The sequence below is a fragment of the Lepus europaeus genome, chromosome 10 (genome assembly GCF_033115175.1).
Source record: "Lepus europaeus isolate LE1 chromosome 10, mLepTim1.pri, whole genome shotgun sequence".
Lineage (NCBI taxonomy): Eukaryota > Metazoa > Chordata > Mammalia > Lagomorpha > Leporidae > Lepus > Lepus europaeus.
This window is the reverse complement of record NC_084836.1, coordinates 16796738-16824374: the sequence shown is the minus strand read 5'-3', so window position 1 is coordinate 16824374 and position 27637 is coordinate 16796738. Positions and strand designations below refer to the sequence as shown.

Sequence of the window (27637 nt, the reverse complement as noted above, 5' to 3'; positions counted from 1 at the left end):
CCCGCCCCCGGCCCCGCCCCGGCCCGCGCGCGCTCCCGTGGCGCGGCGGCGGCGCGGCGGCGGCGGCGGCGCGGCGTGGCTGAAGTGGCCTCGGAGCGCGGCGGGCGCGGCTGAGGTGCGTCCGGGCGTCCTTCCCGCCGCGGTTCCCGGGGCTGGGCGAAGCGCCGCGGCCCTGGCCGCCGTCCCTTTGGAGCGCCCCGCTCCCACACCACGTAGAGGTTCTCCGCCGCCCGGGGCGAGCCTGCCCGCGCCTAGGCGGGGAAGCCAAGGACTGACTGAGGCGGCCGCCCAGGGCGACACTCGGGCCCCGGGCGGGATTGGAAGGGAACGCCGGCTGCGCCTCGGGTGTTCCTGGTGTTCCTGTGTGCGCTGCCGGGGGCACCAAGCTCCCTCTCGCTTGGTCCCTGAGCGCGGGGGTCGGCTTCTTCAGGTTTCACCCAGAGACTCAGCCCCCTTCCTTTTGGGGTTCAGTAGGGTGTTCGGTCCGCCCGGCCTTGACCGCGAACCTCTGGAGTAGGGTGGTCGGTCCGCCCGGCCTTGACCGCGAACCTCTGGAGTAGGGTGGTCGGTCCGCCCGGCCTTGACCGCGAACCTCTGGAGTAGGGTGGTCGGTCAGCCGGCCTTAACCGCGAACCTCTGGAGTAGGGTGGTCGGTCCGCCGGCCTTGACCGTGAACCTCTGGAGTAGGGTGGTCGGTCCGCCCGGCCTTAACCGCGAACCTCTGGAGTAGGGTGGTCGGTCCGCCCGGCCTTGACCGCGAGCCTCTGGAGTAGGGTGTTCGGTCCGCCCGGCCTTGACCGTGAACCTCAGGAGTAGGGTGTTCGGTCCGCCCAGCCTTGACCGCGAACCTCTGGAGTAGGGTGGTCGGTCCGCCCGGCCTTGACCGCGAACCTCTGGAGTAGGGTGGTCGGTCCGCCCGGCCTTGACCGCGAACCTCTGGAGTAGGGTGGTCGGTCAGCCGGCCTTAACCGCGAACCTCTGGAGTAGGGTGGTCGGTCCGCCGGCCTTGACCGTGAACCTCTGGAGTAGGGTGGTCGGTCCGCCCGGCCTTAACCGCGAACCTCTGGAGTAGGGTGGTCGGTCTGCCCGGCCTTGACCGCGAGCCTCTGGAGTAGGGTGTTCGGTCCGCCCGGCCTTGACCGTGAACCTCAGGAGTAGGGTGTTCGGTCCGCCCAGCCTTGACCGCGAACCTCTGGAGTAGGGTGGTCGGTCTGCCCGGCCTTGACCGCGAACCTCTGGAGTAGGGTGGTCGGTCCGCCCAGCCTTGACCGCGAACCTCTGGAGTAGGGTGGTCGGTCCGCCCGGCCTTGACCGCGAACCTCTGGAGTAGGGTGGTCGGTCTGCCCGGCCTTGACCGCGAACCTCAGGAGTAGGGTGGTCGGTCCGCCCGGCCTTGACCGCGAACCTCTGGAGTAGGGTGGTCGGTCCGCCTAGCCTTGGCCGCGAACCTGTGGAGTAGTGTGGTCGGTCCGCCCAGCCTTGACCATGAGCCTCTGGAGTAGGGTGGTCGGTCCGCCCAGCCTTGACCGCGAACCTCTGGAGTAGGGTGGTCGGTTTGCCCAGCCTTGACCGCGAACCTCTGGAGTAGGGTGGTCGGTCCGCCTAGCCTTGACTGTAAACTTCTGGACATTTTTGCGTCCCCTCCTCTCTCCCTCCCCCGGTAGTTTGCGTAGCAGCTGCAACCCGAGCTGTGGCTTTTCCCATTTTGGCTGCCAGAGCCCATGGTGCATCGTTGCATCTGGGTATCCAAGCTCTTTGACCGTCTCTGTCTGCAGTATGGGTCGAGCTTCCCTGGCAGCGAACATCACAGAGGGGCCGTGACCCAAGCGGCCACCCAACCGCCAAGGACAGCAAGATTTCTGCAGCCAGAGCTGGACATCACCTTCCCCTTAACTTGCATCAATAAGGGGCCTGGCGCCGTATTCGCCTTTCTAACTTTAGTCCTCTAAGAATCTAAGTGTTTTATTTATAAGACGTCTTAAACATTTCTGGGGCAAGGAAGGAAGCTCCCAATTCCTGCAAGAGAAGTAGCAATGCTACTGTGGAATGAGAAGACCTGATTGGAATTCCAGCCTCCCCAACTTACTGGCTTGTGCTGGTGGCCGAGTTCCTTTAGCTTTTCATGATTTATAATGGGATTATCAGCTACTTCTCAGGGTTGTCTGGAATCGAAGTACACTTAGAAAAAAAGGCCTTCCTCTGCCAAAAAATTTTAAAATAAAGTTTATTTCAAGGGTAAAGCAACAGAGACAAGGTGAGGTGAGGAGAAAGAGGTCTTCCATCTGCTGGTTCATGCCCCAAATGGCTTCAACAGCCAGGGCTGGGCCAGGTTGAAGCCAGGAGTCAGGAGCTCTATCTGAGTCTCCCCCATGGGGTAACTGGGGCCCAAATACTTGAGCCGTCTTCTGCCTTTCCAGGCACGTCAGCAGGGAGCTGGATAGGAGCAGCCTGGACTCAAACTGGCACTCTGATATGGGTGCCATATGGGATACCGGCATTGCGAGTGGCGGCTTAACCCACTGTGCTCCAGTGGCAGCCCCAGAGTTGTCTTATTCTAAGATTTTTATGTGGTAAGAATTTCAATCTCCATCATACTTTTTTATACCTATTACATTGGTTTTTTTTTTTTTTTAAGATTTATTTATTTATTTGAAAGTCAGAGTTACACAGAGAGAGGAGAGGCAGAGAGAGAGCGAAAGGTCTTCCATCCGATGGTTCACTCCCCAGTTGGCCGCAACGGCCGGAACTACGCTGATCCGAAGCCAGAGCCAGGTGCTTCTTCCTGGTCTCCCATGCGGGTGCAGGGGCCCAAGCACTTGGGCCATCTTCTACTGCTTTCCCAGGCCATTAGCAGAGAGCTGAATTGGAAGAGGAGCATCCGGGTCTCGAACCAGCACCCACACGGGATGCCGGCGCTTCAGGCCAAGGCGTTAACCTGCTGCGCCACAGTGCTGACCCCTACGTTGGGTTTTTTAATTATTATTATTAATCTGTTTGAGAGACAGATTCACTCCCCATATGCCCACAACAACCAGGCCTGGGCTTGGAGGCCAGAGCCAGGAATTGGGAACTCAATTGAGGTCTCCCACATGGGTGGCAAGAACCTAATTACTTGAGTCATCACCACTTCTTCATGGGGTTTGCATTGTCAGGGAGCTGGAATCAGGAGCGAGAACTGGGCTTCAAACCCAGGCACCCCCCTCTGTGGGATGCAGACATCTTAACTGCTAGGCTCCCGGGCCCGGGAGCAGGAGGGGCGGCCTCACCCATAGCAGGCCTGGCCGTTTCCCAGTCGGAGCCATTTTTCTTTGGAAGACAGAAACAAGACTACAAAGGAGAAGCCCCTGTCAGCGGGGCCGCCCCTCCTTCTGCGGTCCCGGCGGCCTCAGCCCCCCCTCCCCCCCGCACCTGCCCTGCGTTTACAGCAAGGTGGGGGCGCGAGGCCGAAGGGCAGCTCACAGAGGGTGGGCGGGGTGCACCTGCCAGGCCTTTGGCTGAACACCTACTCCTCCATCAGTCTTCTAACACTGTCACTTGCCTGAGTTTAACCCCTCCACTTCTCTATGTGTATTTATTAAATGGAATTTTCAGAATGAAATTAGGTGCTCAAAGGCCAGGAGATATAAACACCAAAGTAACAGCTGCAGGAAAATCATGATTAATCCACATGCTGGAGGGTGAACCAAAAAGGGGGAAAGAGGGCTTCTTTCCCAGCATTGAAATGACTTCCTGCCAACGCCGCTGGTCTGTCTACACGCTGAATTCAAGTTCAACAGCAGGCTTTTCCCGCTCCTGCTGTTTCCCAGGCACTGTACCAAGAGCCCCAGGGCTAAGACTGTGGTGAGTCCACACTGCCCTGTAGGTGAACCCCAGGTCTTCCTTCCTTGACAACCTGTGTTCTCTGTGCCTTTCACACTGATAGTCAGGAAACCCCCAAGAAATGTTGCAGTTTAAATATTTGTCCCGCCCCTGAATTCAGGAGTTTAGTCCCCAGATGCTGAGGGTGGTGTGGAGGCGGGCCTTTGGGAAGTGATTATATTGGATTATGTCATTAGGGTGGAGCCCCATGATTGGCTCTTAGTGGCTTTCATGGAGACCATGGAGACGAAGGTGCTCCTTGTCTCTTGCACATAGTGCCTGGTGCCACCTTGGGATTCTACTGGCAAGAAAACCATCACCAAACCAATAGGACCCACCCAGTCTTAGATTGTAAACATCCCAAACAATGAGCCAGCAGCAGGCATTGGTTCGGGTGCCACTTGGGTTGCCCACATCCCATATCCAAGTGCCTGGGTTCAAGTCCCAGATTTGTTTCCAGTTCCAGCTTTCTGCTAATGGGAGGCAACATCATGACACAAGTACTTGGGTCCCTGCCACCCAGGTGTGAGACCGGCTTGAGTTTCAAAGGCTCCTGGCTTGGCAGTAGCCCAGCCTTGGCTATTGTGGGCATTTGGGGAGTGAACCAGAGGATGGAAGCTGTGAGCTTTCTCTCCCTCTCTCTCTCTCTCACTCTCCATGTCAAATAAAATGAAAATAAGTAAATAAATAAAATTGGTTTAAAAAACAAAACCATGAACCAAAATACATCTCGGTCCTTATATAGGCTGCCTTCCCCAGTTATTTCATTCTAGTGCTGAAAAGCTGACAGGTGTTACCCACTTTTTGTGACCACGCTCATCATTGGGCAGGTGATAAAACAGTATCCCTAGAGGTACGAGGACTGCCCAGCTGGGTGTCCCTGTGTGGCTTCAGGCAGGCCTCAGAACGGGCCCAAGCAGACTGATGGATCTGTCACGGTGTTGTCCCCACTCCCAGCTTCCTGCTGCTGCTCTTCCCACTCTGTTCCCCAGGTATTCTCCGCACCAAGGCCTGGAGGGCTCAGCTTCTGCTTCCCTCTCCCATCCAGTGTGTGCCCTGCCCCACCCACTCACCACTCTCGAGCCCCCCTCCCCGGCCTTGCCTTGCCCCCTACACAGGAGGCTCTCCCCTTCAGGACCAAACCATGTTCACTGCCATGCGCTTTGGCTAATTGGATCATCTTGTTCTTTATTATCCATAAAGAATCCTGAAGGGGACGACTTCTTTCTCTCACTACCGCCACCAGGACACCACCAGGACTCCGGCCACATCTCCTCCCTCCAGGATGGCTGCAGTGTCTCCCGCTACTACGCTGGCCGGCACAGCGGCCAGGTTCTCAGATCCACTGAACCTGTAAGTCAGACCCTGTGCCTGCTCCGCTCGGATAGCCTCCAGTAACTCTCTCTTTCTCTCAGAGTAAAAGACAAAGATTGTGAGGGCAGAGATTGGCAAGTTCTTTCATTCCAACTTAACCAAAAGAAAAGACCGATGGTTCTTTGGCAGAGGTGACAGGTGATGGCCAGAATCTGTTTTAATCGATCAGTGCCTGTCTCCTCGTTTGGTGCCGTGTTGCTGAAAGCGAGCCAGTGAGCCCCGGCTGAACGTCAGGTGGTCTCCAAGCAGCCCAGCTGTTGTGAGACCACCAACCTCGGAACCCCAGGCTTTCCCCAGCCCTGCTCAAGGGCGATGGGTTTCTTGGCCCAGCGCAGCTGTCCTTTGCTCAGAAGAAATACATTCAGGGGTGGGCCTTTGGCCTAGCAGTTAGGACACTGATGAAGAAGCCCGTGTTGGGGCCCAGCAGGGTAAGCCGCCACCTGAGTCGTCAGCATCCCGCACCAGAGTGCCAATTTGAGTCTTGGTTGCTCTGCTTTCAATCCAAATCTCTGCTAATACACCTGAGAAAGCATATGATGGCCCCAGTGCTTGGGTCCCTGCCACCAATGTGAGAGACCCACATGAAGTTCCTTGCTCCAGGCTTGCCCAGCCCTGGCTGTTGCAGCCATCTGGGGAGTGAACCAGCAGAGGGAAGATCCGTGTGTGTGTGTGTGTGTGTGTCTCTCTCTCTGTCATTTTTCAAATAAATAGATTTTTTTTAAAGGTTGCCTACATCCCATATCCATGTTGGACTGCCTGGATTTGATTCCTGGTTCTGGTCTCCAGTTCCAATTAATGTAGACTATGGGAGGCAGCAGTTATGGCTCACATAGTTGGGTCCCTACTACCCATGTGGGAGACCTGGATCAAGTTTCTGACCCTGTGTCCATCCCAGCCATTGCAGGCATTTGGAGAGTAGACCAGCAGAGGATGGGAGCTGGCTCTCCTTTGCATAAATAATTTTTAAAGGCCGGCGCTGCGGCTCAATAGGCTAATCCTCCACCTTGCGGCGCCGGCACACCGGGTTCTAGTCCTGGTCGGGGCGCCAGATTCTGTCCCGGTTGCCCCTCTTCCAGGCCAGCTCTCTGCTATGGCCCGGGAGTGCAGAGGAAGATGGCCCAAGTCCTTGGGCCCTGCACCCACACGGGAGACCAGGAGAAACACCTGGCTCCTGGCTTTGGATCAGCGCGGTGTGCTGGCCACAGCATGCCACCCGCGGCGGCCATTGGAGGGTGAACCAGTGGCAAAAAGGAAGACCTTTCTCTCTGTCTCTCTCTCTCTCTCTCACTATCCACTCTGTCAAAAAAAATAATAATAATTTTTAAAAAGTAAAGAAGAGAGGCCAGAGTTGTGGCATAGTGAGTTAAACCACTGCCTGTGGTGCCTGCATCCCACATTAGCACTGATTCCAATCCAGGTTGCTCCACTTCTGATCCATCTCCCTGCTAATTCACCTGGGAAGGCTCCTGCCATCCATGTGGGAGACAAGGGTGGAGTTGCTTCAGCCTGGCCCATACTCAGCCATTGTGGTCATTTTGGAAGTGAACCAACAAATGATTCTTCCTCTCTTTCTCTCTGTAACTCTGCCTTTCAAGTAAATAAATAAACCTTTATTGAAAATTAAAGAAATATATTGAATGTATTTGATTTCTTTAACACGTGAATGATGGCCCCTTCATTAGACAAGACTCCATGGAATCTATGATCCTCCCTCCCCAATCCCCCTGTAACCTTATCTCCTCCTGTCCTTTCTCCTTTGCTCACTCTATTCCTTGCAGTTCTTGCTTCTGTCGGGGCACCCCTGCCTCAGGGCCTTTGCACTGACCATAACATCTACCTAGTACCTTAGTTGCTTAGATATCCACATAACTCATCACTCCCTCATTTCCCTCTGTGTCCTGGAGACCAACCTAAATCACTCACCTGCAAGCTGAAGTTCCACCTACCTATCCCACTCTCCCTTCACTGCTTTTTTTTTCCCAAATAATACCACACTCTAACATACTGTATAATTTCCTTATTTCTTACATTTATGGTTTATCATCCATCTCTTCCTACTAGAACGTAAGCTGTGTGAGGACTAGGGATTGTGCTTGTTTTGATAAGGAATAGATACCAAGTATCTAAAATAGCACCCAGAATGTAGTAGATGCTCAATAAATATTTGTTGAATAAATGGACTTTGAATATTTTCTGTATTTGGAATATAAACTTTGTTAGTGCAAAGACCTGGTATTCACTGATGAGTTTGCAGGGTTTAGCCCATAAAGTCTCTGTTGCTGTCTGTTGAATTATACATGAGCAGGCATTGAGGAAAATGATTTTAAAGCTGAACATATAAATAACCCTGAAATTACCAAAGCCTTACACGCCACCTTCCTCTATAGAAACACCACTAATCCTGGGAGAAAAAAAAAAAAAAAGAAGAAACACCACTAAAGAAAGAAACACCGTATAATCACCACAGTTTAAATCCCTGTTATTACGATGTGTTAATCAGAATATTAAAAACATTCATCATGATTCCCCATGGGTTAGGCGAGTTCATATACAAAGATGACTCAAACCTCCGGGATTAGCTTGAACAAGCAGCAAAAGCTCTCCTCTCTAGGGCTGTGCAGGCCCCAAGGAAAAGTCTGTGTTAGGGGGGAAGGGCAGCCACAGGGTTTTCTCCTTTCCTTAGCTTTTTGCTTAAACTGTTGGGCTTTTGCCACATTGGTCTGTACCTTTGTCTGCAATTTTTCATTAATCTGTTTACTATAACGTGGTAGGATTAATCTTCCTGAAGACAGTTCTTTTTAAAGGTTTATTTTTATTTATTTATTTGAAAGAGTTACAGAGCGAGAGATGGCGACACAGAGATGGAACTTCCATCTGCTGGTTCACTCCCAAATGGCCACAATCGCTGGGACTGGGCCAGGCTGAAGTCAGTGAGCCTAGAGCGCCATCCATGTCTCCATATGGATTATGCTCCCAAGCAATCAGCGGGGAGCTGGATTCAAAGTGGAACAGCCGGGACACGGAGCCAGCATCCATATGGGATGCTGGCGTTGCAGGCGGCAGCTTAACCTATGATGCCACGATGCCAGCTCCATGAAGACAGTTCTTACTGTGCTGTTACCTTTGAGAAATCATGAAAGTCACTGCATTTATTATGTATTTACTGCGTATCAAGCACTCAGTTGAATGCTAAATGCAGGTTTTCTTAAAAAAATTATTGCTTCATTTAAAGGTAGAGTTATGGAGGGAGAATCTTCACCTGTTAGTTCACTCCCTAAATGACCACAGCAGTCAAGGGTAGGCCAGGCTGAAGCCAGGAACCTAGAAATCCGTCTGGGTCTCCCACATTGGTAGCAGGGGCCCGGGCACTTGGGCCACCTTCTATTGCTTTCCCAGGTGCATTAGCAGAAGGCTGGATTGGAAATGGAGCAGCTGGGACTCAAACCAGTGCCTGTATGAGATGCTGGCATTGTAGGTTGTAACTTAACGTGCTGCACCACAGTGCCAGCTGCAAGATACATGTTTTCTTATTTCGGTCACACAGTAACCCTAGTGGGTTAATTTTCTCTATTTAAAGAACCATTACTGGAACCCAGGCCCTCTGCTATGGAATGCAGCTGTCCCAACCATTATCTTTTTTTTTTTTTTCTTTTTAAGATGTATTTATTTATTTGAAAGGCAGAGTTAGAGAAGGAGAGGCAGAAAGAGAGAGAGAGAGGTCTTCCATTCGCTGGTTCACTCCCCAGATGGCCGCAATGGCTGGAGCTGTGCCGATCGGAATCCAGGAGCCAGGAGCTTCTTCCAGGTCTCCCACACAGGTGTAGGGGCCCAAGGACTTGGGCCATCTTCTCCTGCTATCCCAGGCCATAGCAGGGAGCTGGATTGGAAGTGGAGCAGCCAGGGCTCGAACTGGCTCCCATCTGGGATGCTGGCACTGCAGACTGCAGCTTTACCCACTACACCACAGCGCTGGCCTCCCAACTGTTATCTTAACTGTTACTACAAATGCCCATCCTAGAGTAGAGCATGTTGGGACCAAAAAAGGAGGGAAGAATTAGGGTCACTGCTGGGTGGTTGGCTTGGATAACGAGTGGAGGGTGGGATAGGCTCTGGAGTAGAGCGCTGAGTTTCAAATCTTGGTACTGCTAACTATCAGCTGAATGATCCTGGGTCCACGGGCTACATCATGTCTGCACGCCTCAGTGTCCTTGTGTGCGGATTGCTGACTTTCCTCACGTACTTTGGGTCATTGGGAGGCATGAGCTAGTACAAAGAGCTTCAGGGAGTGCCTGGCACGTTGGAAACCAGCCAGATGGTTAGCCATCACTCATGTTGTCATAGCCCAGCCGATCCAATGAGGATGACTGAAAAAGAAATCAAAACGAAGACTGAATTCTTAGGACACGTGGCAGTCATTAATATTGATTGTAGTGAAATCCTGCCATCTATGAAAGGTTATCTGGTCGGAGCAGTTATGAGAGTAATTTATACACTGTATGGTAATTACTACTGGATTAGAGGTGCCCGAGGGAAGGCATAAAAGGGCAAGAAATTTTAATGGAGACACTAGGGATGGTGCTTGCAGGGAGAGGTGCTGAGAGGGGCTGAGCCTGGAGGGGAAGGAACTGGAGAGGGAGGGAGAGGGCATGGGAGGGCCAGGAAAGGGGAGGCTGTAGACATGCCACTTGCTCAGGCCCTGACACTTCCTGAAGATGGTTGGTGGCCTAAGCAAAGGAAAGGTATGACTTTAAACAGCCTGCTTCTCCGGAAAGCGTGTGGATGGAAGACCCTGTGTTCTGGCTTTTCCTTGCTGGGCACTTGGGTGCTCTTCCATTTCAAATTCTTTCTTTTAAAAAAAACATTTGTTTATTTGAAAGGCAGAGTTACAGAGAGAGGGGGAGACAGAGATCTCCCATCTGTGGGTTCACTCCCCAGATAGTTGCAAATTGCCAGTGCTGGGCCAGGCTGAAGCCAGGAGTCAGAAACTTCTTCCGGGTCTCCCACACAGGTACCCGGGGCCCAAGCTCTTGGGCTATCTTCCACTGCTTTCCCAGGTGTATTGGCAGGGAGGTGGATCGGAAGTGAAGCAGCTGGGACTTGAACCAGTGCCCATATGGGATGCAGGCAGCAGCTTTACCTGCTTTGCCATAGTGCTGGTCCCTCAAATTCTTACACGATTTCTCCTGGGACAAGAGCTTAGCCTAGCCGTTAACATGCCTGTGTATCATATGAGAGTGCCTGGACTCCACTCCCTGGTCTGGCTCCTGACTCCAGCTTCCTGCTAATGCAGACCCTGCACAGTAGTGGTGATGGCTCAAGGGGTTGGGTTCCTGCTGTCCCCCTGGGAGATCTGGATTGAAATCCTGATTCCTGGGCAGTTGGGAAGTGATCGCCCCTCTACCACCACTCACCCACTGTCTCTCAGATGAATGCATATTTTTTTATTCTCACTTTCTGATATCTCTGCTTTGCTGATCCCTATGCACATTGTTGACTGGCATAGTAAGTGATCCTACCTGGGGAGTTTTGGCCACTGACTCCTCACCCCTTGGCATTTGCCTGGCTGGCTCCTACACATCCTTCAGAATTCAGCATAGATATCAGCTCCTTCAGGAAGCCCTCCTTGATCCTTCAAACCAGATCTTGTAATTATATCCAATAATACAACTAAAGCACACCTCCCTCTGGAGTATAGATCTGTTGAGCCAGATCATGTCTATTTTTTTCATCACTGCATCCCCATCCCGTACCAAAAACAGTACCTGGCTCGATACTGAATGAAAGTTTACTAAAATGAATGAGTTAAAAAAAACAAGGCACTTCCAGACAGGGAGAGGGAAGAGGGCCAGTACCCAGATCCATAAAAACTCCAGTCTGAATGCCGCTGGGGCCTTGAGTTCTTTACTGGCTGGTCAGGTGTACTCCCTTCATTATTTCTTTTCATTAGCCTTGATTTCAATATTAAAAAAAAATTATGATCACACTTGGAGGAGTATCGAGTTTTATGAAACAAAATACAACTGCAAACTGCCCCTCCCAACCTGCGTTCACCTCCCGGTCCTGGCTGGAGAAGCTCCTCCCACTTTTGTTCCCTTGTAATCAAAGTCAAAGGCTGACCAGCAGAGCTGCTGAGACATCCTGGAGACTGTTTAGCTCACAGGCTGTGAACTCCTGGGGCAGGCACTTGGCTTAGACCTGAAGGGGCCTGCTGTTCTTTTTGTTTAATTATTTATTTTATTTATTTGAAAGACATAGTTAGAGAGAGAGGTAGAGCCAGAGGGAGAGAGAGAAAGGTCTTCTATCTGCTGGAGCTGGGCTGATCTGAAGCCAGGAACCAGGAGCTTCCTCCGGGTCTCTCATGCAGGTGCAGGAGCCCAAGCACTTGGGCCATCTTCTACTGCTTTCCCAGGCCATAGCAGAGAGCTGGATTGGAAGTGGAGCAGCCAGGACCTGTGCAGGCACCCATATGGGGTGCTGGCACTGCAGGCTGGGGCTTTAACCCACTGTGCCACAGCGCCAGCCCCCTGCTGTTCTTTTCCATCTAGAACAGGTGCCACCCATCTGGGAAACTGGCCTTTCCCCAACCCTTCACAGCAAGTCCCCGTGGAAGAAGCTGCCATGCTCTTACAGATCCCACCCCTGGGATGGGGCGCCTGACTCCAGTGGCCATGCATAGTCCTCTGTTGCCTTCTGAACCCTGCCAACAATACAGGCAATACAGCAATACAGACCCAAATGAGGCCAGAAACCTCACCCAGGAGACAGCAAGGGTCAGTCTTCCTCTGGTGTCAGAGTTGGGTGGAGCTGACCTGGTGGCTCCTGCCTGACTTGGCCACCAGCCTGGGGACAAAGCCAACAAACTTCTGTAGAGTTCGAGTCTCTGGTCCTCTGTTTTATCTAAGCTGGCATCAGTGAACTTTCCTGTGAAGCCCTGGGCGACCCGGCCCTGTGTGTTCTGTGTCAGTCACAGCCCCTAAGGGGAAGTCACTACTCACGGTGGCGCTGCTTGGCCATCTCCTTGTATGACTTGATTTTCTTTTTAAAGATTTATTTATTTGGAAAGTCAGAGTTACAGAGGGAGAGGGAAAACAGAGAGGGAAAGAGAGATAGGGAGAGAGAGAGAGAGAGAGAGAGAGAGATCGATCTTCTGTTTGCTGGTTCACTTCCCAGATGGCTGCAACAGCCACAGCTGAACCAAGATGACACCAGGAGCCAGAAGCTTCATCTTTGAGTGACACTTGGGCCATCTTCCACTGCTTTCCCAGGTGCCTTAACATGGAGCCGGATCAGAAGTGGAGCAGCTGGGATACAAACCTTTGCCATAATGGGATGCTGACATTGCAGGCAGCACCTTAACTCACTGTGCCACAATGCAGGCCCCTGATCATCTCCTTTTACGAATTAATGTTTAACCACTTCTCTCAGGCAATATGCCATGTAACAGAAACACTACGAAGCTCGTAATTAGGGAGGCAAAGCTAGGACCCAACAGACAACCAAGGGTGAGTGAGGGAAACAGAGTGTGAGGCATACTGTAAGAAGAGTGAAAAAATGGGAGACATTGACCCAGAGTTGTATACATTTTACATTGTTTATTTATTCGTGAGACAGAGAGTTCTTACCTGCTGGCTCATTCCCACAATGCCCACGATGGCTAGGGCTGGCCAGCAACAAAGCCAGGAGCTTGGAACTCAAGGTCTCCCATGTGGGCACAGGAACCAATCACTTGTGCCGTCGCTGCGGCCTCCCAGGACAGCGTAGGCCCCTGCTGGAATCAGGAGCTGGAAGTGAGTGCTGAAATCCAGGTATTCTCGATGCAGCAAGCAGGCGCCGCAACCAGCGTCCTGCCGCCAGGCAAAGTGCCACCCCAGAGTTTATAGTTTTACAATTTTTAGCCAAAGAAATGGTTTTTTACATTTTACAGCCCGAGAATAAAGCTTTTACAGGTCTGATCTGCTCATTTGGAGAGCTGGTAGGTAGAATCCCTACCTCACACTTTCGGCCAATTAAATCTAGATGCCCTTTGCATGGGCTGCTCCTCTGACCACGGCCTGTAACGGCAAGGGTGGGAGTCACTGCCATGTTCATCTGAGGTCGCTGTAAGGTCTTCAGCACCATAGTCATGGCCGGCACTTGGAAAACAGTCGTGTTGGTGTAGTTGGTAGAGTAGTCATTGCTTGTGATTGTAGCACACACCTGCCTGCCCAGCACACCTTTCCACACTTCTTCAGGTGACGTCACTCTTCACCCCATCTCCAGTCACATGGGCCTAATGGGTGTGACCCGTCACATGATGTGGGTACTTGACACAAGCAAGAGCAGTCACAGTATCTCAAACATGCAATCAGCTTGAACAATGAGCACGTGACCCAAATCAAGCCAGACAGGAGCCTTCTATGAGGTTTTTTTTTTATTATTTAAACTTTTATTTAATGAATATAAATTTCCAAAGTACAGCTTATGGATTACAATGGCTCCCCCCCCCATAACTTCCCTCCCACCTGCAACCCTCCCCTTTCCTGCTCCCTCTCCCCTTCCATTCACATCAAGATTCATTTTCAATTCTCTTTATATACAGAAGATCAGTTTAGTATATATTAAGTAAAGATTTCAACAGTTTGCCCTCACATAGCAACACCAAGTGAAAAATACTGTTGGAGTACTAGTTATAACATTAAATCACAATGTACAGCACATTAAGGACAGAGATCCTACATGATTTTTTTTAAGAATTGATTAATTTTCTATGCAATTTCCAATTTAACACCAAGTTTTTTTTTTCATTTTCAATTATCTTTATATACAGAAGATCGTTTCAGTGTATACTAAGTAAAGATTTCATCAGTTTGCACCCACACAGAAACACAAAGTGTAAAAATAGTTTCAGTACTAGTTATAGCATGACTTCACATTGGACAACACATTAAGGACAGATCCCACATGAGACGTAAGTACACAGTGACTCCTGTTGTTGACTTAACAAATTGACACTCTTGTTTATGGCGTCAGTAATCTCCCTAGGCTCTAGTCATGAGTTGCCAAGGCTATGGAAGCCTTTAGGGTTCTCCGGCTTCTATCTTATTCCGACAGGGTCATAGTCAAAGTGGAAGTTCTCTCCTCCCTTCAGAGAAAGGTACCTCCTTCTTTGATGGCCCCGTTCTTCCCACTGGGATCTCACCCGCAGAGATCTTTCATTTAGGTCGTCTTCTTTTTTTTTTTTTTTTTTTTCTCCAGAGTGTCTTGGCTTTCCTCTATGAGGTTTTTAAATCTTGATCTATAGTGGTGGGTGTTGTGGCACAGTGGGTGAAGTTGCTACTTGGGCCAGCATTGTGGCGTAGCGGGTAAAGCTGCCACCTGTGACACCAGCATTCCATTTGGGTGCTAGTTCTGGTCCTGGCTGTTCTGCTTCCACTCCAGCTCTCTGCTAAGGGCCTGGGGAAAATGGTAGAAGATGGTCCAAGTTCTTGGACCCCTGTACCCATACGGGAGACACAGAAGCAGCTCCCAGCTCCTAGCTTTAGTCTGGCCCAGCACCAGCTGATATTGCCATTTGGGGAGGTAACCAGTGAATGGAAGATCTCGCTCTTTGTGTCTCCCTCTCTCTCTGTAACCCTGCATTTCAGATAAATAAAATAAGTATTTAAAAGAAATCATGCCATTTGGGATACCTAGCATGCATATATTGCATGGAGTCCCACCTCCACTTCCAATCCAGCTTCTTGCTAATGTACCTTGGAGGGAATAAATGATGGGCTCTATATTTGAGTTCTTGCCACCCACATGGGAGACCTGGATAGAGTTCCTGGCTCCTAGCTTTGGCCTGGCCCCGCCTGGCTGTTGTGAGCATTTTGAAAGTGACCCTGTAGATGGAAAATCTCACTCTGTCTCATTTTTTTTTTCAAATAAATAAATAAATCTTAAAAAAATTTAAAGAAAGATGTTTAACTATCAAGACCATGTGCTGGTTTAAAAACCTCTTGATCTAGGGGTAGGTGTTTAGCCTAGCAGCTAAGACATAGGTTATGCTCCCTATAGAGGAGTACTTGAGTTCAGTGATTCTCAGCTCTGGCTCTCAGCTCTGGCTTCCTAAGTCAGATCCTGGGAGGCAGCGTGATGGCTCAAATGATGACTCCTACCACCTACGTGCAAGACCTGGATCAAGCTCCCAGCTCTCGGTTCCCAGCTTCAACTCCAGGAGTTGTAAGTACTTGGGAAATAAATCAGCAGATAGGATTCTCCCTCTTCCTCTCAAATAATTTTTAATCTAAAAAAAAAAAATTCTAGATCTGGGGGAAGAAAAAGCAGAAAGTTCCCATTCTTGTTGGGTGGTGAAGCCATGATGTGACCTAAAATTTCCAGAGGCTCTGGAAAATCCTCCTGCACATAGGAAAGTTTAATTTCGAGCAAAGCTCAGAGGGGGTTGTGCCTGAAAATCTCTGTGCTTCTCTCATTCCTACTTTCCCAAGGCTGAGCCCTGAGCCTCAATTCTTTTTCTTTTTTAAATTTATTTGACAGAGTTAGACAGTGAAAGAGAGAGACAGACAGAGAGAAAGGTCTTCCTTTTCCATTGGTTCAGCCCTCAAATGGCCTCCATGGTCAGCGCTGCGCCGATCCGAAGCCAGGAGCCAGGTGCTTCTCCCTGGTCTCCCATGTGGATGCAGGCGCCCAAGCACTTGGGCCATCCTCCACTGCCTTCCCAGGCCACAGCAGAGAGCTGGCCTGGAAGAGGAGCAACCAGGACTAGAACCAAGTGAGCCACAGTGCCAGCTCCTGGTGCCGGCTCCCGAGCCTCAATTTTGATAAGTACTCCAGTACCCGACGGACCACTCTCATCTTTCTTCAGTCTCCTTAACACTAGCTTGAATTTAGCTTCTGTCATTTGCAGAGTCCCAGTGAACATAAACATTTTCTGGCTCTATTAAAAAAAGAAAACCTACAAGATAGGAAAGTCAACAGAGTGCCTTCCCCTAGGAGGTTCACACCTCCCTTAGGATATACCCCATGTGAAGAGATAGATAGGTCTGGGCCTCTGAATTTACAAGGCCTACAGCCCACCAGATTATTATCAAGCCCCTTCTATCAGGATTTTGAAGGTTTTCAATATAAATAAATGTCGCATGCCTGAAAGGATAACTATATTGACCATGATTGGAAATTATGCAATGTAAACATCACAAAGCACCCCATAAGCATGAACACTTTCTATACGTCAAAATTTAAAAAACTTTTTAAAAAGATTTATTAATTTATTTTATAAGTCAAAGTTACAGATGGGGGGCACCTATGTGGGATGCCAGTGTGGCAGGTGGCGGCTTTATCTGCTAGTCCACAATGCCACCCCTGTAGGCTTTTATTCCTTGCACTCTGAAAGAGGCCCATATCATTTATCTGTCAGGAGCCAGGCTTGCAGAAGGCCCATTCAAGGCCAGGTGTCTCCAAAGTCTTTGTGAAGACAAAACGATGAGGGAAAGTTTTAAGTGCCTAAGGGTTGGTGAACAATGGCCTGCAGGCCTGCTGCCTATTTGGGTTGATGAGGTTATTCTAGGACACAGCCACACTGCTCACACATGTGTGTCCAGGCCACCTGCCTGGTCCATTGGTGGTAGAGCACTGTGACGTAAAGGTTCAAGTATGTGCTCTCTGTGCCTTTAAGAAAGTGTTCTGCCCTCTGGGCTAGGGCCATGCTTGAAACTTAAAGAGGTCAGGAGCCAGCACAGTAGTTCAGGCCACTTCTGCACCCAGAAGCTCTTCCAAACTGACCCGTCCTTTGGATCTGCCCATCAGAGAACATTCTGGTGCTCAGTGAGCAACCCCCTGGCAATGGACATCCGCGGTTTATCTTGTTCCCCATCCTGCCATCCCTGATCCTGCCCTTGGCTCACCTTCCTTTTTCTGTCCGTCTGTTTTTCCATGTCTTTTTCCAGGATATAAATCTCATGCCTGCCTCCTGCTCTCTCAGTCACTCATTGCTCTCTTCCCAGTGTTGTTTCTACCACCTTTGTCATGAGTTTGGCCTATAGGGAAGGCCCCAGCAGAAGTTCAAAGGTGAGAAGAAAGGCAGGTTGGGGTGCTTACTGCCTTGCCCCCTCTCCACCCCACTTTCCACAGATACCCAAACTCTTCCCTTTCTTCTCTCCCCCAGACCTAATGGCTTCCTGCTAATCCACTCTCTGTCTGCAGGTTTTTCCTAAACTCTGCTTACATCTTTGTAAAGAGTTCCTGTGTTCCTTTCTAGTTGTGTAAAAATGTATCCCGTTACACAACAGACTCATAGAATGGTAGATGCCCTAAACAGTACTCTGGCCTCAGAATCAGCCCTTAAGGCATTCAGATCTGGCTAAAAAGCCCAGGAAAGTTTTTCAGGCTTGGAAAACCAAGACACTGTGGGAAAAAAAAAAAACAACAAACAAACAAACAAAAAAAAACCAACTAAATGAAAGATCTCTGTAAGATTCTCAGTGGAAAGAAGGGGTCATCAAAGAAGGAGGTACCTTTCTCTGAAGGGAGGAGAGAACTTCCACTTTGACTATGACCTTGTCTAAATAAGATTGGAGTTGGTGAACTCAAGAGGCTTCCATAGCCTTGGCAGCTCAAGACAAGAGCCTCAGGTGATTACTGACGTCATAAATAAGAGTGTCAAGTGTTAAATCAACAACAGGAGTCACTGTGCACTTACTCCCCACGTAAGATCTCTGTCCTTAATGTGTTGTACTATGCAAATTAATGGTAAAACTACTACTCAGACAGTACTTCATACTTTGTGTGTCTGTGTGGGTGCAAACTGTTGAAATCTTTACTTAGTATATGCCAAGTTGATCTTCTGTATATAAAGATAATTGAAAATGAATCTTGATGAAGAATGGGATGGGAGAGGGAGTGGGAGATGGGATGGTTGCAGGCGGGAGGGAGGTTATAGGGGGAAAAGCCACTATAATCCAAAAATTTGTACTTTTGAAATTTATATTTATTAAATAAAAGTTTTAAAAAAGAGAATAAAAAATGTATCACGTTCCTGCAAATTGTTGAACTCTTTACTTAGTATAGAGTTGTTCTTCTGTGTATAAAGTTAATCAAAAATGGATCTTAGTGGAGAATGGGACAGGGAATGGGAGAGGGAGGAGTAGGAATAGGAGTGTGGGTAGGAGGGAGGGTGGGTTTGATGGGAAGAATCACTATATTCCTGAAGTTGTACTTATGAAATGCATGAAGTTTGTATTCCTTAAATAAAACGTTTCTTTGGGATAAAAAACAAACATACCCCAAACTCAGTGCCTTGAGCAGCAACCCCTTAGGATCTGGGAGTTTCTGTGGGCATTGCTGGGAGGCTCTGGCTGCAGGTCTCTCCTGAGGCTGTGGTCAGGCTGGTGGCTGGGGCCATAGTCGTCCGAAAGCGTGGCTGCGGTTGGGATCCGCCCTCCAAGCCTGCCACATGACTATTGGCAGGAGGCCTCAGCACCAAGTCGTGTGGACTCCTCTGTAGGGCTGTCCCTGACACTGTAGCTGGCAAAAGATGGTGATTAGACTTCTATAGCCTAATCTTGAAAGTGATATTAATAAAGTAAAAGTGCAGGGGCGGGCATTCGGCACGGTGTTGTTGAAGACGTCTGTTATCACACCCACATCCCACGTGCAGTACTTGGGTTTGATACCTGGCTCTGGCTCCTGACTGCAGCTTCCTGACACTGCAGACCTCAGAGCAGCAGTGATGGCTCAGTGACTGCACTGAGTTCACGGCTCCTGTCTTTAGCCTGGCCCAGCCCTGGCTGTTGCAGGCATTTGGGGAGTGAATCAGTGGATGGATGAGAGCTCTGTCTGTCTCTCTTTCTCTCTCTCTGTGCTTCTCTGGCTCTCAAATAGATTAATAAACAAAATAACAGATAAGGGGCCAGCGCTGTGGCATAGATGGTAAGGCTGCCACCTGCAGTGCAGGCATTCCCATATGGGTGCCAGTTCGAGTCCCGGCTGCACCACTTCCAATCCAGCTCTCTGCTATGACCTGGGAAAGCAGTGGAAGATGGCCCAAGTCCATGGGCCCCTGCGCTCTGCCTCTCCCACCCATGTGGGAGACCTGGAGGAAGCTCCTGGTTCCAGGCTTCGGATCAGTGCAGCTCTGGCCATTAGGGTCAGTTGGGGAGTGAACCAGCGATGGAAGACCTCTCTCTGCCTCTGCTTCTCTTTCTCTCTCTGACTTTCAAATAAAATAAATAAATCTTTATTTGAAAAAACCCACAAAATAACATATAAATAAATAAATTCTTTAAAAATCAGTTATTCAGATATGTGTATGTGTTTCTGAATTGTCCTGTTCCATTGCTCCAATTTGTACAAACACCACATTGTCCTTTCATTAACATTTATTTTATTTATTTGAAATACATAATGACACAGAGAAAGGGACAGACAGACAGAAAGATCTTCCATCTGCTGATGCACTTGCCAAATGCCTGCAACAGCCAGGTATGGGCCAGGCCAAGCCAGGAGCCAGGGTCTCCATCCAGGTCTCCTACATGGGGGTAGGGATGCAAGTACTGGAACCATCAGATGCTGTTTTCCCAGATGTATTAGCAGGGAGCTGGGTCAGAAGTGGAGGACCCGGGACATGAGTCAGGCACTCCAATTTGGGTTGCAGATGTCCAAGTGGTGACTCAATTGCCACCAAACTCCCGCCCCATACCACGCAGTTTTGATCAAGGTAGCTTTATAATACATCTTGAAATGAAGCAATTCAATCCTCCAACTTCATTCTTTTTCAAATTTTTTTGTGCATACTCCAGGTCTTTTGTACTTCTATATGAATTTTAAAATCATTTTGACTTTTTTTTTTTTAAATAACAACAGAAAACCTTCAATTTCCATCAGGATTGAGTTGAATTGGGGGAGAATCATGAGCATGAGCATGGCTTCTCTCTCCATTTGTTAGAATCTTTAATTTCTGGGGCCGGCACTGTGGCGTAGCAGGTAAAGCCACTGCCTTCAGTGCTGGCACCCCATATGGGTGCCGATTCAAGTCCCGGCTGCTCCACTTCTGATCCAGCGCCCTGCTAATGTGCCTGGGAAAGCAGTAGAAGATGACCCAAGTCCCTTGGCCCCTGCACCCATGTGGGAGACCTCAACGAAGCTCCAGGCTCCTGGCTTTGGATTGGTACAGCTCTGGCCATTGTGGCTGTTTGGGGTGTGAACCAGCAGATGGAAGACCTCTCTCTCTGCCTCTGCTTCTCTGTAACTCTGCCTTTCAAATAAGTAAATAAATCTTTAAAAAAAAAAAAAAAGACTCTGGTGGAAGATAACTGCAAATTGCAAATACTTTGTGCTCCCAGGGTGAATGTTAACTTAAAAAAAAAGAATCTTTCATTTCTCTCAGTGATGTTTTGTGTTTTTCACTGTTCAAGTCTTGAACTTACTTTGACAGATTTTCATAATGGTTTTAAATGAATGAAATTTATAAGGAAAACTAACTGGTAATTTTAATTTTACAGTAGGTAAAGAACATTTGTGTTTGATAGGTACATTTATTTTTATATTCTCCTGTTATATCGAGAATTTAGATACAAGTAGAAGGGCAACTCCAGGTCTTATTTTGGAAAATGAATGAACATTCTCATTCAGAAAGCGAGGAAGAACAGTGACATCTGAAATAACATTGTTCACTTTTTTACAAAAGCAGCTCTTATGCAGATAAAAGTTCCAGGGGCCAGGGGAGGTGCAGTGGTTGAGATGCTACTCCGGACTCCTGTATCCCACATGGGGGTCCCTGGGTCCAAGTCCTGACTCCACTTCTTTTTTTTTTCTTAAGATTTATTTATTTATTTGAAAGGCAGAGTTACAGAGAGGCAGAGGCAGAGAGGAGTTGGGGGGGGGGTCTTCCATTCTCTGGTTCACTCCCCCAAACAGCTGCAACGGCCAGAGCTGTGCTGATCCAAAGCCAGGAGCCAGGAGCTTCTTCCTGGTCTCCCAAACGGGTGCAGGGGCCCAGGGACTTGGGCCATCTTCTGCTTTCCCAGGCCATGACAGATAGCCGGATTGGAAGTGAAGCAGCCAGGACTCAAGCTGGCACACATATAGGATGCCAGCACTGTAGGTGGCTACTTTACCTGCTACGCCACAGCGCTGACCCCCTGACTCCACTTCTAATTCCAGCTTCCTGATAATGCACACCCTGGGAGGCAGCTACTGATGCTGTAAGTGCTTGGGTCCCTGCCACCCACATGAGAGACCTGAAATGAGTCCCACGTTCCAGGCATTGGCCTGGCACAGACCTAGCTGTTGTGAGCATTAGGGTGTGAACCACTGCATGGAAGCGCTCTCTCTCTCTCTCAAATTAATTAAATTTTAAAAAATCCAATTCTATTCTATGAATATTACTACTACATTTCAAAAATAGGTAACTGGAATAATGGCATTTTAATTTAAGTTGACTATGTTGTTTAAAAAGTTTCTTGACCAATTGGATTTTTTTTCTTAATTTTTGAATACATTGTTCATCTCATTTCAATTTCCAGTTGCTCACTGCTAGTATGTAGATGTTTTTATAGAGATATCTTTTGTACTGCAACCTCATTGATTTTAGTAGCTTTTCTTATAGAGTCCATTGGATTTCCTACACGAATGGTTATGTTGTCTATGAATAAGCACAATTTCATTTTCCTTTCTGATATAAATACCTTTTATATCATTTTCTTCTCTAAAACATCCAGTGTAATGTGGAGAGTTTTGAGAGCAGACATCCTCATCGTATTAATGATCTTAAGGGGGAAACATTCAGACACTTGCCATTAACTATAATATCAACAGTAGGGGTGCATTATGGAAGTTCCCTCCCACTCCTCCTTTGCTGAGAAATGTATCAGGAATAGATGGTGAAATCTGTCAGGTACTCTTTCTGTATCTTTTCTGTTAATTAATATAATTAATTGCATTATTTTTTGAATGTGAAATCAACATTGCTTTCCTGGATCATGGTGTATTACCCTTTCCATTTGTTGTGGATTTGATTGCTGAAATATTATTTAGAATGTTTGCATTTGCCAATGAAAGTATTGTTCTTGGTCTATAGTTTTCTTATAATATCTTTGACTGGTTTTGGTATTAGGATAAAGTTTGTATCAAAGAGTGGGTTAGGGAGCGGGCTCCTTTTCAATTTTCTGGAAAAGTTTGTGTAGAATTGGTACTATTTCTTCGTTAAATGTCTGATGGGATTCACCAGAGAAGCCATGTGGGCCTGGAATGGTTTTGTTTTTTATGTGGGGGGAGGTTTTGAGTTACAGAATTAATTTTTATACCTGAGGGCTTTTCAGGTTGTCAGTTTTTAAAAGTTTATTTATTTTTATTTTTTTGAAAGGTAGAGTAACAGAGGGAGATAGAAAAGGATATTTTCTTGAATGAGCTTTGGTAGTTTGTGTTTTCAAGAAAGCTGTATGTCTCATCTAAGTTGTTGAATTTGTTGACATAAAGTTGTTTATAACACTCCCTTATTATCCTTTAATATCTGTTGAATCTGTGGGATATTACTTCTGATATTCTGAATATTGATAATTTGCCTTATTTCTTTTCTTCTTTTTTATTAATAATTTTTATTTATTTGACATAGTTAGAGAGAGAGAGAGAGACAGAGAGAAAGGTTTTCCTTCCGTTGGCTCACCTCCCAAATGGCTGCTACAGCAGGAGCTACGCTGATCTGAAGCCAGGAGCCAGGTGCTTCCTCCGGGTCTCTCATGCGGGTACAGGGCCCAAGCACTTGGGCCATCCTCCACTGCCCTCCCGGGCCACAGCAGAGAGCTGGGCTGGAAGAGGAGCAACCGGGACTAGAACCCGGTGCCTATATGGGATGCCGGTGCCGTAGGCGGAGGATTAACCAAGTGAGCCACGGTGCTGGCCCCTTCTTTTCTTCTTGATCATTCAGCAAGAGAGTTATTGATATTGTTGATCTCATTGAATTAGTTTTGGATTTCATTTTTTTTCCTATTTTTCTGTTTTCTATTAATTTTGGTGCTGATTTTTATAGTTTTTTTTTTTTTCCCTACTCACTTGGAGTTTAATTTGATTTTGTTTTTCAGTTTCTAAAGATGAAAACTAAGGTCACAGATTTCTAATCTTTCTTCTTTTCTAATATAGGTTTCTATTACTCTGAATTTTCCTCTAAAAATTGTCTTAGAAAAAAAGAAAAAAAAAACAAAAGAAGAGAAAAAAAAAAGAAAAAATTGTCTTAGAGATATCCCATGAACTTTGACATGTTGCATTTCCATTTCCATTCAGATCAACTGGATCTCTCATTTCCCTTTTGATTGATCCTTTGATGCAAGGATTTTAAAACTATATTTAAAATATGTCAATTTCTTTCCAAAAGGTGGAAGACCCAAAGCCCATTTCAGTTATATGGTAACAATGACAAAAATCCCAAATGCGGAAGCACCATCAGTCATCTACATAGAAAACTGAACTTTGGCCAAGATAAGTGAGTGTTATATACACAACACAGCCAAGAAGGAAATAAATAAGTTTATACAATTTCCCCGGACCATGGCCCTGACTCCATTCACTCTTCCCTTAAACAGGGTGAGTTATAATCCCATCCCAGATGATTCATGATTTTAAATACATGGTCTGATGATTAACATTTATTTTTCTCCAACCTCGGTCCTACAGCTATACAAATGACCCCCTTAAAATATTTGAAACAGTTATTGGATGTGTTTGTTGGCTATAAGTATGAATATATGAATATAATACCAGCTTGTTCCAATGGGACCAAGAAAGTTCCACTAAAAAAAAAAAAAAAAAAACACACACAGAAAAAGGCGTGGGACTGCCTCTGCATATGATCCAAGGACTTGTAAAAGTGTTTTACTTGTTTTGCAATATTGATGGTAACTGCTAACTTAGTTCCACTGTATTGTGAGAACCCTTTTGGGAGGACTTTAATTCTTTTAAATGTATTGAGACTTGTTTTAATGGCCCAGAATATGATCTATCAAGACCATCATGTTCTGTGTACATCTGAAAAGACTGCATTCTGCTCTTGTTGGGTGGAATGTTCTCAAATGCCAGTTGGGTCGCATTGGTTACTAGTACATGCCAGTCGGCCAAATTAAAGGAATCCCTTAAGAAGGGTGCTGAATTTGGATGTGATTTTTGCATGTTAGAATTATTTTTGCAGCCGGCACCGTGGCTCAACAGGCTAATCCTCCGCCTAGCGGCGCCGGCACACCGGGTTCTAGTCCCAGTCCGGGCACCGGATTCTGTCCCGGTTGCCCCTCTTCCAGGCCAGCTCTCTGCTATGGCCCAGGAGTGCAGTGGAGGATGGCCCAAGTGCTTGGGCCCTGCACCCCATGGGAGACCAGGAGAAGCACCTGGCTCCTGCCTTCGGATCAGCGCGGTGCGCCGGCCGCAGCGCACCGGCCGCGGCGACCATTGGAGGGTGAACCAACGGCAAAGGAAGACCTTTCTCTCTGTCTCTCTCTCTCTCACTGTCCACTCTGCCTGTCAAAAATAAAAAAAAAAAATAAAAGAATTATTTTTGCATCTTACATCAACCTGTTTCCCCAGGCCTGTTCCTGCCTACAGGCCCTTACTTTTGCCCTCTGCCTTCCCACTGGAAGTGAGAAAGCACAAAAGGGCCTGCTTCTAGCTAAGGTCCTGGGGTTGCTTTTCAGTTCTAGTTCTATGTCATATTCTTCCAAGGCCCCCCAACAATTCAGTTATTTTTCCTAACTTTCTCTCTTCTGAGCTAAGGGATACTGATATCCTAAAATGAAGACATTTCAAAGCTTCCAGAAATCTTACCAAAATCTCATTGCATCTGACAAATTCTCTTTTGGTTCTCCTTTTTCTTTTTAATTTTGTTTGAAAGGCAGAGAAGACACACAGAGAGGAACAAGAGACAGAGATCCTCTATCCACTGGTTCATTCCCCAGCTAATTGCAATAGCCCAGGCTGGACCAAGCTGAAGCCAGGAGCCTAGAACTCAGTCTGGGTCTTTCACGTGTGTGGCAGGCACCTAACTACTTCAGCCGTCACTGCTGCCTCCGAAGGCGTGCATTAGTAGGAACTGGAATCAGAAGCAGGACCAGGACTTGGTTCCAGACACCGTGGTATTGGATGCTGGCGTCCCAAGTGATGTCTTAACTGCTATGCAAAATGCTCACCCTTTCTTTTTGATTCTGCTTAGCAAATATGTATGATTCAGGAGACAGAAGGGTAGAGAGAAACAAGACATAGGCCCTGCTCTGAAGCAAGGGCCATCAAATGTCTTCTGTAGGGGGCCGATAATAAATGTTAGGCTTTGCCAGCCATGTGGTCTCTGCAGCAACCACTCAGTGCTGCTGCTGCAGCATCAAAGCAGCTGCAGTCAACACTTACAGGAATGGGTGTGGCTGTGTTCCAATAAAACTGTTTTGACAAAAAATAGCAGTAGGCTATTTGGTCCACTAACTGCAGTTTGCTTACCCCCTACTCAAAAGGAATGCATTGACCAATGGACTAAGATTAAAAACTTGAATTAAACAGTGCTTCCTGCCTTCAAACAATGATCTAGTTAAGGGGACAGCACCTAGTACATTAAAAGTCAAGAAGGGTTTGGGAGCTGGTGCTGTGGCATAATGGGTAAAGCCACCACTGGCATCCCAAATGGGCGCCAGTTCATGTTCAGGCTGCTCCACTTCTGATCCAGCTCCCTGCTAATGGCCTGGGAAATGCCCCAGAGGATGATCCAAGTGTTTGGGTCCCTGCCACCCACGTGGGAGACTTGAATGAAGCTCCAAGGCAGGGAAAGCTTCTTGGACAAGTAGCAATGAAGCAAATTTAGCATCATGGTGCAGCACTGTGGCAGCCTGCAGCACTGTCATCCCACTGGGGCGCCAGTTTGAGATTCGGCTGCTCCACTTACCATCCAGCGTGGCAGGGCAGTGGAGGATGACCCAAGTCTTTGGGCCCCTGCACCTGCATGGGAGACCCAGAGGAAGCTCCTGGCTCCTGGCCTCGGATCGGCACAGCTCGGGCTGTTGCGACCAACTGGGGAGTGAACCAGCGAATGGTTCTCTATCTCCACCTCTCCTTCTCTATCTCCACCTCTGCTTCTCTCTGTGTAACTCTTTCAAGTAAATAAATAAATACATCTTTTAAAAAATCTTAAAAAAGAAGCCAGGGACCAGCACTGTGGCGTAGCAGGTAAAGCCACTGCCTGCAGTGCTGGCATCCCATATGGGCACTGGTTCAGATCCCAGCTGCTCCACTTCCGATTCAGCTCTCTGCTGTGGCCTGGGAAAGCAGTGGAAGATGGTATAGGTCCTTGGGCCCTGCACCCACGTGGGAGACCTGGAGGGGGCCCCTGGCTCCTGGCTTCAGATCGGCGTAGCTCCGGCCACTGCAGCCATCTGGGGAGTGAACCAGCGGATGGAAGACCTCTCTTTCTCTCTCTGCCTCTCCTTCTCTCAAATAAGTAAATAAATAAATAAATCTTTTTTTTTTTTTTAAGAAATAAAAGAACCTAACTATATTTTAAAAAAAAGAAGAAGAAGAAGATGGCCCAAGTCCTTGGGCCCCTGCACCCACGTGGGAGACCCGGAGGAAGCCCTGGCTCCTGGCTTCAGATCAGTGCAGCCCTGGCCATTGCAGCCACTTGGGGGAGTGAACCAGTGGATGGAAGAATGGAAGACTTCTCTCTCTTCTTCTCTCCCTCCCTCTTTCTCTCTCTCTCTCTCTCTGCCTCTCCTTCTCTCTCTGTGTAACTCTGACTTTCAAATAAATAAATAAATTCTAAAAAAAAAAAAAAAAGAAGACGCCATCATTTGCCCTGGGCAGACGTAGTAAGAAAGGACAGCTCCTTGGCTATAGAGGTAACAACTGCTTCTGTTTTCAGTCCCTCAGGGCACAGGTGATGTGCCATTCACTTGGACCACAGTGAATGGCGCGCCTCTTCCCACCATCCCACCATCACCTCTGAAAGGAAAGGCCACCACAAAACATACCAAACACCAGAGTAAGGGAGAAGGTCTGTTGTCAGGTGGAGGAAACCTGACAGGCTGCCTCCCCATGCGCGAGAGAACAGCAGCCTGTACTGGGAGAACAGGTCTTATGTAGCTTTGCAGAGGTAAGGAAGTGGGAGCAGCAAATCCCGTCAGGGTGGGGGTGGGGCTGACGCTTGTGATTGGGCCATTTGGTCACCTGACTTCTAGTAAGCCAGGCTGGGCTTAGAATGAAGCTATTGCACAAAAGGGTGACGGGGCCAGAGCCTAAGGTGGTGTTACAGATAAGACCGTACCATTTTACTAACAACCTCCTCCTGACCAATCCCATCGCGTGGCTGGGCCCCATAGTAGCTCTCGCCACTTCACACAGATGTCAAACTTCGTTCTCCATTTCACTTACCTTACCGCCACCTTCCCCAGAAAACTCTGGCTTAGGACACTCC

At 48.0% G+C, this 27637-nt stretch overlaps 1 long non-coding RNA gene across 1 annotated transcript; it reads left to right on the top strand.

Moving 5' to 3' along the window:
• Window positions 1-69: 69 nt before the first annotated feature.
• Window positions 70-26955, top strand: LOC133768440 (uncharacterized). The gene is made up of 3 exons (XR_009866963.1): window positions 70-115; window positions 5062-5211; window positions 26702-26955. It is a non-coding gene; the product is annotated as an uncharacterized LOC133768440 (long non-coding RNA).
• Window positions 26956-27637: the final 682 nt, after the last annotated feature.